Source organism: Ranitomeya imitator, chromosome 2, assembly GCF_032444005.1.
Source record: "Ranitomeya imitator isolate aRanImi1 chromosome 2, aRanImi1.pri, whole genome shotgun sequence".
Classification (NCBI taxonomy): domain Eukaryota; kingdom Metazoa; phylum Chordata; class Amphibia; order Anura; family Dendrobatidae; genus Ranitomeya; species Ranitomeya imitator.
In genome coordinates, this window is record NC_091283.1 from 63360340 (window position 1) to 63372179 (window position 11840).

The 11840-nt window shown below is 41.2% G+C and overlaps 1 protein-coding gene across 18 annotated transcripts in view; it reads right to left on the minus strand.

The window, feature by feature from the left end:
- ZNF185 (zinc finger protein 185 with LIM domain) overlaps positions 1-8764 on the minus strand; it is a 140314-nt gene extending 131550 nt beyond the window's left edge. For 16 of the 18 annotated variants that reach the window (XM_069746878.1, XM_069746871.1, XM_069746868.1 and 13 more), the window contains exon 1: positions 8603-8733. The gene's annotated coding sequence lies outside the window, so the exon portion shown is untranslated. Of the gene's footprint in view, positions 1-8602 lie in introns of all 18 variants that reach the window. The other 2 variants (XM_069746876.1, XM_069746879.1) reach the window with 2 other exon arrangements.
- Between the last annotated feature and the right edge of the window lie 3076 nt (positions 8765-11840).

Genomic DNA, 11840 nt, shown 5'->3' on the forward strand with positions numbered 1-11840 from the left:
TTTACAGTTTGCACACATTATCATCGCTGTCCACGTTGAGGCTCACAATCTAAATTCCCTATCAGTATGTCTTTGGAATGTGGGAGGAAACCGGAGTACCCGGAGGAAACCCACGCAAACAAGGAGAGAGCATACGTTTTGTTAGACACCTATTTATTTCCTTTTTGTGTATTGGAACAACACAAGAAATCAGCGAAAAAAGGCAAATTGGACATAACCCAGAAAATGATCCGGACCAAAAAGTTGGCACCTTTCCAAAATTGTACTTAAACAACTTTGTTTCAAGCATGTGATGCTCGTTCAAACTCACCTATGGCAAGTAACAGGTGTGGGCAATATGAACATTTCTCGTTACACACATTTGGAGCAGCTTTAGTCACCGCTCACGGCATTGTGATTGGCAGCTGTTTGCACTCCACGACACTATAATTAAGAGCTCGCTCTGCAGCTCATCTGTGCAGAACCAGCTGTCAATCAAAGTGCTGGAGTGCACTTACAGCTGCCTAGTACAATGCTGTAAGCGGTGGCTGTAGCCGTGCTGGCCATGCCTCTATGACTGAAAGCTTGTGGCTCCCGAAAAGGAATAAAGTTCATTTTCTCCCAGTAGCCGGGCTTTCAGTGCCATGGACCAGCTGCTTTCTAACGTTATTAACCTGCAAATTAACCCTATATCTGTAAGGTTATCTGTGTTTGGTGATTTGACAGGTTCCCCTTAAGGGGTGATGTACAGATGAGTGCGGTTCAACCATCTATTTACCGCAAACCTCAGGTTCATAATACTATCCTGAGGGCGAATAGCTCACACCCAAAACATACAATTAAATCAACTCCAACAGGGGAATACATTTGTGCCCCAAGCGCCTGTTCAGATGATGCGCCCAAGAATGTATCTGAATTATTATATTAGCACCAGTAAACCTTAAAAGGGCTTGCCCACCTTTTAGGACATTTTTTTGCAATGTAAATACATGTAATTGAAATGAAAAATTATTTTTGCTATTGGATTTCATTATATTTTTTAACTGTTTGCTTTCTGTAGCCTCTACGTTGCACTGTCGCTTGCTGGCTGCAGAATGAGTTAACTGAGAATCCATCAGTCAGATGGTTATGACAGTCAGATAGGCAGTTTGTACTTGGCTTTTTTGAGCTCCTCTCCACTGATTTTTTTTAATGAAACCCAATTTTAAACATTATTTTTATCCCCAAATAAATGGATTTGATTAAAACTACTGTAAATGTCCCCAAGGCTGGAAAACATTTAAAAATTCACATTATTATTGTTTAAATACATCATAAACAGTATGTTAGACTAATAAGGGTTGTAGTTGAGAATCAAACGTTCACTTAATTATCTAATTTCAAGTATTATTGGTCTAAGTGAGAAGGCGTCTTTGTGAATGTTTAGGGTATCATAAAAAAACAGAGGGAAAAAAGGTAAATTGGACATAATTTCACACAAAACCCACAAAAATATAAAAAATGGGGGTAAACAACTTTGTTTCAAGCATGTGATGCTCGTTCAAACTCACCTGTGGCAAGTAACAGGTGTGGGCAATATGAAAATCACACCTGAACCCAGATAAAAAGGGGAGAAGATGACTCAATCTTTACCTTGTGTGTCACACTAAGCATGGAGAACAGAAAGAGGGGAAGAGAACTGTCTGAGGACTTGAGAACCACAATTGTTCTCTGAAGTGTCCAGCCATGAGTCCGGATCTAAATCCCATTGAACACCTATGGAGAGATCTTAAAATTGCTTTTGGGAGAATATACTCCAGTTGAGAAACGGACAAAGCTTGTTGATGGTTTTAGGAAGTGATTGATCGCAGTTATTTATTCCACAGGGTGTGCAACCAAGTAGTAAGCTGAGGGTGCCAACTATTTTGTCTGGCCCATTTTTGGGGTTTTGTGTGAAATTATGTCCAATTTGCCCTTTTTATCATTTTTTTTTGTATTGTTCCAGTACACACAAAGGAAATAAACATATATAACAAACATGTGTAATTGCAATAATTTTCAGGGAGAAATACTTCATTTTGTGGAAAAATTTCAAGGGTGCCAACACGTTTGGCCATGACTACATACAGTATACATAGATACCCTTGACAGCAGACTGCCAAGTAGCACCATAGTTCCCCTCTTTTTAGGGATTTTATCAACGATCTTAAATATGTGAGATACATGTCAAGGAAAATACAAAACCTCATCGCTGAACACATACATGACGTTGGGGCTTGTTCACACGTGGCATTTTTTATGCATTTTGTTCTGCATAAAGAACTCATGTCATGGCCAGAATAGCGCTCACGTGTTTTTGATGAGTGTTTTGGTGCATTTTTTTTTTTTTTTTTTACTAAAACCATTTTGATCCCAATGGGGTACAACTGAAATATTAATTCTGAAAGAATGGACATGCTGTACTTAGAAAAAAATGCAAAATAAGAATCGCATTGCGTGAATGAGATTTTATGAATTTCATTCATTTTGCTGTTATTACTGTAAAATGCTGCATATTTTTCACACGGAAGAAACACACATAAAAGCCTCATAAAAAAAAGCTACGTGTGAACAAACCCTAAAGATATCAGCAAACCTTGGGTATTTGCACCAGAATTTACTGCATCAAAAACAGTGCTTTTAAAGGAAAAATGCTGCAATATGTGAATTTTTTATGATAATGTTTACATGCATTTTTTTCCCCCTTTCATTTGATTAGGTGAAAAATGATGACTATTTGAAAAAGATGATGTCAGGAAAGAGAATCATCAGGCATGTTGAATTATCATGTCCCTTCTTTTTTTTGCTTTTGGTAGGTGATACGTTTCCTGGCAAAATTTTATCCCACTCTCTCCTCATCGAAAAAACATGGACTAGCATCCATTTGGAGTTTTGGGTGGTCATCTGTAAAAAGTATCACTGTATACGGCAATAACAGACTATTCGTGTACTAACGTCACTGGCTCCACAACATTTCTGATCAGTTTGTCATCTGCGTTACGTCATGGTTTCCTCTGGTTGGAAGGTCTCACCTTTACTTATGTCACACTAAGGACTATTCAATATAAATTAAAGGGAGGGAACTTAAAGAAAACAGTCCATGTATCTGTTTTCTAACTTGCATTAGATTCCTCTTTCCTGCCTTGGAGGATACAAATTTGATTATTTATTCACAAACAACGCTGTGCGCTCATCCTTGGGTTGACGCCAAAGGCATCTTAGTAATTACATAAAATCAGGTCACTGATGTTATAGGGATCGAGTAGGAGAAAATTCAAAATGTCCGTACTACATGATAATCGTTTCTCAAAGTGGGCATATGCCTTAGTGCACTTGCAAGTGTGTAAATGAAAAATCGTCCGAGTTTCTTGGAGAAAACTCGGACCATTTCTTTTCTAATTGTCATCAGAATTTCATCCATGTTCCAACAGTTTGTCCATTTTTATGTCTACAATTGCTGACATACATGCCCGAAAATGCTGCACAATAGAGCACACATTCGCTCTGTCAGCACCATTATAGTATACTAGATGGCAGCCCGATTCTAAAGAATCGGGAGTCTAGAATCCATATATACTTTATTTATTCAAATGTAAGAATAATACAATTAATAAATAATAGTAAGAAAGAACAAAAAATGGCTGCACTTACCAGCTCTTGACAATTCTTGTTATTTAAGAAATTGCTGGGCAATAATGGACAATGTCCTTATGTGGCAAATAATAGAGCAATATACCCAATGTGGCAAAGAAGAGGTTAATAAACGGCAGTCTCTCAGTATAACAGTCAGTGAATAATAGGCAGTATATGGAGAAAACACCAAACAAAAGTTCAAAATTGGTGTGAAAATGTCACTGAACCACTTCACAACTAAATATATATAGTTTTGGTAAATGGTATTATCATTTTTTTGACGAAATTCGGCAGGAGCTTGAAGAGCAGCGTCACTGGGCCCGCCTCCACGCAGTAGAAACTTGCTGTGAGGTAAAAATTCAAAAATCACACCAAAATGGCGGGCGGAGTGTGTCACAGTACGGCACGTTTCTGATTGGTCGCTCGCAGCAGGCGGCAACCAATCAGACACTGGACACTGTTGACGTCACTTATCTCCGGACATTAGCTCCGGACATTAGCTCCGGACATTAGCTCCGGACATTAGCTCCGGACAGGAAGTTGGCACAAATTGCAGGAAGTAGTATTCTAGGCAATTATATATTAGAAGGTCCTGTCAGCACACACGCCTGAATCCTGTTTTGTGGGGGGTTCGGTTGGCCCTGACAGGACTAACGAACGGAAGCCAGAACGCAAGTTGTATGGCCATCTTGTAGCCAACGAACAATAGACATAGTTATCAAGGGAAAGAGAAGCTTTGCAATCACAGTTTTTTCAATTCTACAGTGTAATTGTGTCTCCTCAAACAATGGATTATATAGTTCCTAGATAAAAAAGGCAATCTTAGGGTCATTACTCTCTGACTTATTAGGTGTAAACTATCTGCTATGATGTCTCCAAAAAAAGAGAAATGGATATCTGTTTTTCTTTCTCTACAGGACACATTAAACATAAAAACATACTGAGCTGTGTAGCTGTGAATCCAGAACTAAAGCTGCAGGATAATCTGCCTGAGCCTCTACCTTTGTGCTTTGTCCTACTACTGTGCTATTTTTTCTATTAATCACCTCTTTTAAGGCCCCCACATAAATTAGACAAATTTCGCCTAAACCTGAATATCCAGGGGTTCGGTCCACACTGTGATGTGTATGAGGGCTCCAGACAGGTTATGTTGGGGAAGATAAGAATTTGGTCTGATTATGGACTGCTGGTCTTTTTGTTCTCAAAGAGATAAATTGCCACCCGAGAGCACAGAGGTCACAGGAGCACTCAGCATAGTGAGCACTAATGTGTATCAGAGAATCGGATGAGACGGCTGTCGGCTGAATAGCTATCTAAAGTGTATGGGGGTCTTATCAGCGCACTATTATCTTTCCATGTTTTACATCTGCTTTAAGAGGTTAGACAGAATCTGATTCATTGGCCTAAACAAAAGAATTTGATATTGTACAACTGGTTTTAAAACATGCTGGAAAATGTCTTTGTCATTTAATGGTCCCTGTACTTTCAGATAACTTGATCTCATTTGCTAAAAAATGTGATAAATATACAATCTGATAATTACTTAAATTATATCTTTGTACCGCTAAGTAAATCATTCCATTAGATTTCTCCCTTCTGAGTAACTTTCTGTCTACTGTTTGCTGTCAAGTGTAATCCACTGCCTGTTGTCAAGTGTAATCCACTGCTTGTTGTCAAGTGTAATCCACTGCCTGTTGTCAAGAGTAATCCGCTGTCTGTTGTCAAGAGTAATCCACTGCCTGTTGTCAAGAGTAATCCACTGCCTGTTGTCAAGAGTAATCCACTGCCTGTTGTCAAGAGTAATCCACTGCCTGTTGTCAAGCTAATCTGACTCTAGCATAGACGGATTGCAGAAAGTGGGGACAGATCTTTGTCTCGATTTTCCTGCTCTTCTCTCTGTCAAACTACATACAGGCATAATTCAATGAGCTTTTTAGGGAAGCCGAGTCATTGGACAGAAGCAATGAAGAATGTGATAGAAGAAAGGGTCTAGATCCTTTAGAGCTGGCAGAAGTTACAAAATATGAGAATTGGGACAGTTCCATACTAGACTGCTATGCGCACCAAAAACTGTTTTACCTTTTGAGGGATGAGGCCATGTTTTTCTACAAATCTTGTGAGAAAGGAAATGTAACCAGTTATGTAATTTTATTTTTTTATTAAGAAAAGAATTAGGCCACGTTCACACATTCAGTATTTGGTCAGTATTTTACCTCAGTATTTGTAAGCCAACAACAGGAGAGGGTGATAAATCCAGAAGTGGTGACGTGTTTCTATTATACTTTCCCTCTGATTATCCTGGTTTTGGCTTACAAATACTGAGGTAAAATCCTGACCAAATACTGAACGTGTGAATGTGACCTTAGACCTCAGCAATATGCATGGCATCTATAAATGGGAAGATGACTCCCCAATCATCATTTCCTAATATGACCCTTACAATAATAAAGCCAAATAACAGGGATATCCCTGTGGGATATGTGCGTTCAGCAGACTAAAGTACACCGTACCTCACTAATAAAGTTAAGTCTTAGATATAGAGGTGAGTGGATCGATCTGTGGGACTCCAGTCCAGGTCAGTGGCCCGTGAACCTTCTACCTTCTGCTGTCCCAGGCATAGAATTGGATTGTCGGGGCTGGTGCGACGTCATCTGTGTGCAACGTTGCCAGTCCTGGCCAATCAAAAGCCGCGCCGGGGACGTCGAAAGGTAAGAGATTCACGGGCCTCCCATCTAGCGGCCGCGTACCACTGGCCTAGAGGCCGCACTGGAGTCTCACAAATCGATCTGCTAATCTCTACTCACATGCAGTATCCAGACCCACAGTCTAACGCTCTTAGTTATGCAGGTAGTACAAAGGTACGTGACATTTTCATTACTTTTCTTTCAAATGCAACTTGAGAAAAAAGGTACGGAAGGGTTCTTTACAGTTAGAGCACTCAGACTGTGAAATGCCGAACATAGGTAGTAATGGCCGACACTATAACAGCTTTTATAAAAGGGCTGGATGATGTCCTCAGTACACATAATATTGCGGGTTATAGTCAAATTTAATGACCAAAAAATGTACAGTGTAATTGGTGGAGAAAGGCTGAACTTGATAGACCGTAGTCTTTTTTTTCAACCTATGTAACTACTGTACAACAGGCAACACAAAACTCCAACCATACAGTATGTCCATTGAAGAGCCTTTTTGCTCTCTAAATAAATACATGATGTATTTTGCACCGATCCTAAGTTACCGCCTGTATTATGCTGCAGCGTGAGGCTGAGGATCTGGAAGTGCACGGTGACGCCCCAAAGCACTTCCACACACATATGCATGGATATGCAAAAGAGAACTTCTCACAAAGACCATCGCTTTGTGGTCATGAAGGCATCAAAGTGCTTATCTTTTAGAGGGATACAGAGTCATATTAATGCTTTGGGGATGTAGAAGTTACTGAAATGTATATTAAATTTGTCCTCAAAGATGGACAACTCCTTTAAAAGTTCCCAGGAACGTCAGTAATAGTATCAGTGTTCTAATCCTTTATGACCCACCTAGGACTCTACCACCACTGTCATTGCACCCTGGATAGATATATATGCCTATAGGTACTGCATATACTGTATATAGTGTGTGCAGTCAGATATTAACCCATTCTTCTACAGCCTTCATTTCACAAACACTACAGCATCAGCCGCCCCTACAAGGAATCCTGGTGTCTAAGCATTCAGACTCTGCACCATATAATTGAGATACAATCTTCTCAACGTGCCAAGAAAACAAAGGCAGGAATATGTTTACAAGCCAAGGACGGTACTCAGGGCAACCGCAAAATAACCCGATCAGGTATGTACAGATGTAGAAGAGCCAATTTTGTACAACTCTGCTCCTACGACGAGCCGCGCCAAATGACAAACCCAGCTCTTCATTGCTTTATTGCACAATTACATGGACAGAACAGGTGTTTATGCTAATAGTCATATGTTAGTGCATGTTGGGAGTTGTAGTTTCACAAGACCAAAACTTTCTGTCAAATATATATATAACTTCATATACCATATATATATATATATATATATATATATATATATATATATATATTTATATTTATTTATAGAGCATATTCATAAAATTAATCAAATTTACAGAAAATAGCCAAAACGCCGTTGGAGTCTGAATGGGCGTTTACCGCGCAGAAAATATCATGTGCCGTTAACCTTTTAAATGCCAGCGCCGCATATCTAAAAGATTCCTATAAAATACATTAGTCTGTAATAAACCGAAACTTTAAAAGGCCATAAAAACCTAATAATATCTGCGACCTATAAAAATACAGATTACAACAGCTCACACATGGGCACGGACATGTTCCCCGGCGCTGCAGATGGGCGAGATAAAGTAAGGGTCATCGCGGAAGGGATTATATTGAATAACAGCCATTTTCCCTTTCCTAATCGATATGGCTGATAGCAGGGGACAATAGCGGAACCTCAGTATTTACCGAGAGAGAACAGATTAGCTGCAGCCTGACAATCGGATGGTTGTGGAGAACATAAGGCAATGTGGGAAAACTGGAAAAACATTTTAATAAATGAATAGAAATGTATATATAAGTGCATCAATATGGACATCAATATATACTGTAAGGTGAGTGAAGCAGTGATATAACACAGGCAAATATAATCAGTATTTTTGCACTAGCTCTGGTGTAAGCCTTGCCTGTAGGACATATATGGGACATGCTGCACAAATTACCGCAGAGCGACATATATTGGACATGCTGATGCAAGGAATACATACTTGTGAGCATACAACATAAGTCCATAAACCCATATGTATATATGGCAAGAACCATACAATTCTGCATGGACGTATCCACCGGCTCCTCCACTCTATACTTTATTCCGAGCGCTCCTTCATTTCAGCCATATCCCTTTAATGCTATACCGCCACTATGATTTTTCTTCCCAGAATCAGATTTTACCTGCGCTGCGAGGTTTTACCGATCCTGCGACTTATAAATTCAGACCTCGGTCTTGTTGAGTAATCCCAGTCCAGGCGTTGTCTGTAGTACCTGTCTCCAGAGCTGTCAGGTCGATGTGACTCAGGGTTACCTGACTGAAGATGTGCTCTACTGAAAACAGCCAAGCCCAAGGTTTGAGGCCTGGGAGGAGCGAAGGGAGTTGTGCCCTTCAGGGAACCAAACAGGTTTGTCCTACAAAAATTCCTCCCGTCCTCATCTTTCTCTTTCTCTAAGTGGGCATAGCTGCCACATTCTTCACATTCCCACCGAAGGCGTCATCGCTGACCCAGTCTCCTGGAAACAGTCACCGAGCTTATTTTTTTCATGTTTAGTCATTGACCAACCATGGTCAGGTTGAAAGATTTTCAACCATTGCTGACAATTATAGATTTTTCCACCACAAACCAGTTTAGCAGCTTTGAGGAACACAAGACGTTATGGGTTTTTCTGACTAATTCTTTGCAGAAGTGTATTGTGGAAACAACGATGACAGATCTATAAAACGCTTCTTGTCCCCGTCATTGAGTGTCACGCGGAGACACCATGTTTCATTATTCGGCCTTCTTTCTCCAGGTACAAGTGTGAGTCTGAATGATCGGTCATCATGTATCCGGAGTGGGGAGATGATCTTCTCTATCAGTAAGGATTGGTGATGAGGGAACGTTTTGGGATATCATGTTATCTGAGCATGCTGTGTCTTCAGAATGCTCGAAAACTAAGTTGGAGTCCCCGCAGCTCCATGTCTCGCAGCTGTTCGACAGTCGCAACACATGCGTGGATTGCCAAACAGACAATCCGAGAGATGATTCTGGAGGAGATAAGGGTTGCATCATTTCAATTTTAAGGCCTAACCATTTTGTCCTTCAGGAGATAAGTCGCATATTTCTCCTCTTTACCCGTTGGAAGCACATGAAGATTCTACTGCTCCGAGAGCTCATGTGCATCAGGGAGTCGGGAGAGATAGCAGACGGTCGGTGTATGGCCAGCTGAACACATCTGGAGCTGAGCCTGTACCATTTAGAAATATCCGCCATCTTCTTAGGTTTCGTGATTAGAATATATCATGGTTACATTTATGATAGTCTAATACAGTGATCCCCAACCTTTCTTACCTCGAGAGCCATATTCAGCTCTGAAAGAGCATCGCAAGCCACATCCAGAGCCCACCTCCAGAATAGTGACATCAGACCTTCCATTACTTGTATAACGACAACCAAAACTTCCCTGCAGAAATCACACCAAAGCAGTATACTTCCAACTAGGGGTTCCCACCTTACCCTCATTCGGTATTCTTCTTTCAAGGAGCCCCTCCCCGCTGTTGCATCCAACTTTAAGCTCTCCCTCTATGTCGAGCTTAGCACTTAACTTATCTCTTCAACCCCAAGGCCAATATATCTGTATCTAAATCTACTCTATATGGGGCTACTCACAAAAGTCACCATCTGGATGTCAACTTTCATAATTTGCAATAGAGCATTTCCACAACTAAATCCACCTTGAAATCAAAACGGTTTGGAGTGGATTTTATTGTTGCCGATTTTCAGCTTTAGAAAAGGAAAACCAGTAGCAGATATGCCTTGTGCAGAAATACCCCTAAGGCTGGAGTCACACTACAGCGAGATACGGCCGAGTCTCGCAGGTTAAAAACAAGCTCTGGCACCGGCACTCCGGAGCGGAGCGTGCGGCTCCATGTGTGGCCAGTCTCACACGTCCAGATAATTCCGGTACCGGAGAAAACTGTGCCGGAGTTATCCGTGTCCGTGTGGGATCCGTGTGATGTCCGTGAGTACGTTTTTAGGGTCCGTGTGCTGTCTGTGTGCCGTACGTGTGTCCGTGTATTGCAACAATTTTTACAACTTTAACCCTATGACAGCAAAAACGCACACGGGCAGCATCAGTGTGCGGTACGTGTGATCCGTGCACTCCCACGAACACTGACATGTCTCCGTGTTTTGCAAACGGACACACGGTCTGTGAAAACACGCTCACATGTGCAGAGACACATTTATTTTAATGTGTCTACGTGAGTCAGTGTCTCCGGTACGTGAGGAAACTGTCACCACACGTACCGGAGCCACTGACGTGTGAAACCGGCCTATTGCTGTGCGGCCGCACGCTCCGCTTTGTAGTGCCGGTGCCAGAGCTTGGTTTTAACCTGCGAGACTCGGCCGTATCTCGCTGTGTGTGATCCCGGCCTAAAGGAGTTGTCCAGGGCCGACATCAATATGAGATCGGTGGGGGTCCAACAACCAGCAACTCAACCAACAAGCGTGTGTGCGTTCTCAATAGGGCAGAAGAATAAGCTGTTGTCAGACACTGCAAATGTTGGGCCTATTCACATGGTAGAAGAGACACGACATCCTTATACTTATACGTGGTTAGCCCGTTCCACCAAAATGAACAGGCTTTGGCCCACAAATATCTGATAGGTATAGGCACATATACATTGGGGAAAATAAGTATTTGATACACAGCCGATTTTGCAAGTTTTCCCACCTACAAAAAATGGAGAGGTTTGTAATTTTTATCATAGGTACCCTTCAACTGTGAGATATAGAATCTTAAAAAAATCCAGAAAATCACATTGTATGATATTTACATAATTAATTTGCGCTTTATTGCACAAAATAGGTATTTGATACAGTAGAATAACGGAACATAATATTTGGTACGGAAACCTTTGTTTGCAATTATGTTTGCTGTAGTTCTTGACCAGGTTTGCACACACTGCAGCAGGGATTTCGGCTCACTCCTCCATACAGATTTTCTCCAGATCTTTCAGGTTTCGGGGTTATCACTTGGTAACATTAAGTTTCAGCTCCCTCCAAAGATTTTCTATTGGGTTCAGGTCTGGAGACTGGCTAGACGCTCCAGGACCTAGAAATGCTTCTTACGGAGCCACAATTTAGTTGACCTGGCTGTGTGTTTCGGGTCATTGCTCTGCCTGAAGACTCAGTTACAACCCATCTTCAATGCTCATACCGAGGGAAGGAGGTTGTTGGACATAATCTCGCTACACATGACCCCATCCATCCTACCTTCAATTCGGTGCAGTCGTCCTGTCCCTTTGCAAAAAAGCATCCCTAAAGTATGATGTTTCCCCCACCATGCTTCACGGTTGGGACGGTGTTCTTGGGAGTTGTACTCATCCTTCTTCTTTCTCCATCACAGGGATTTGAGTTGATACCAAAAAGTTATA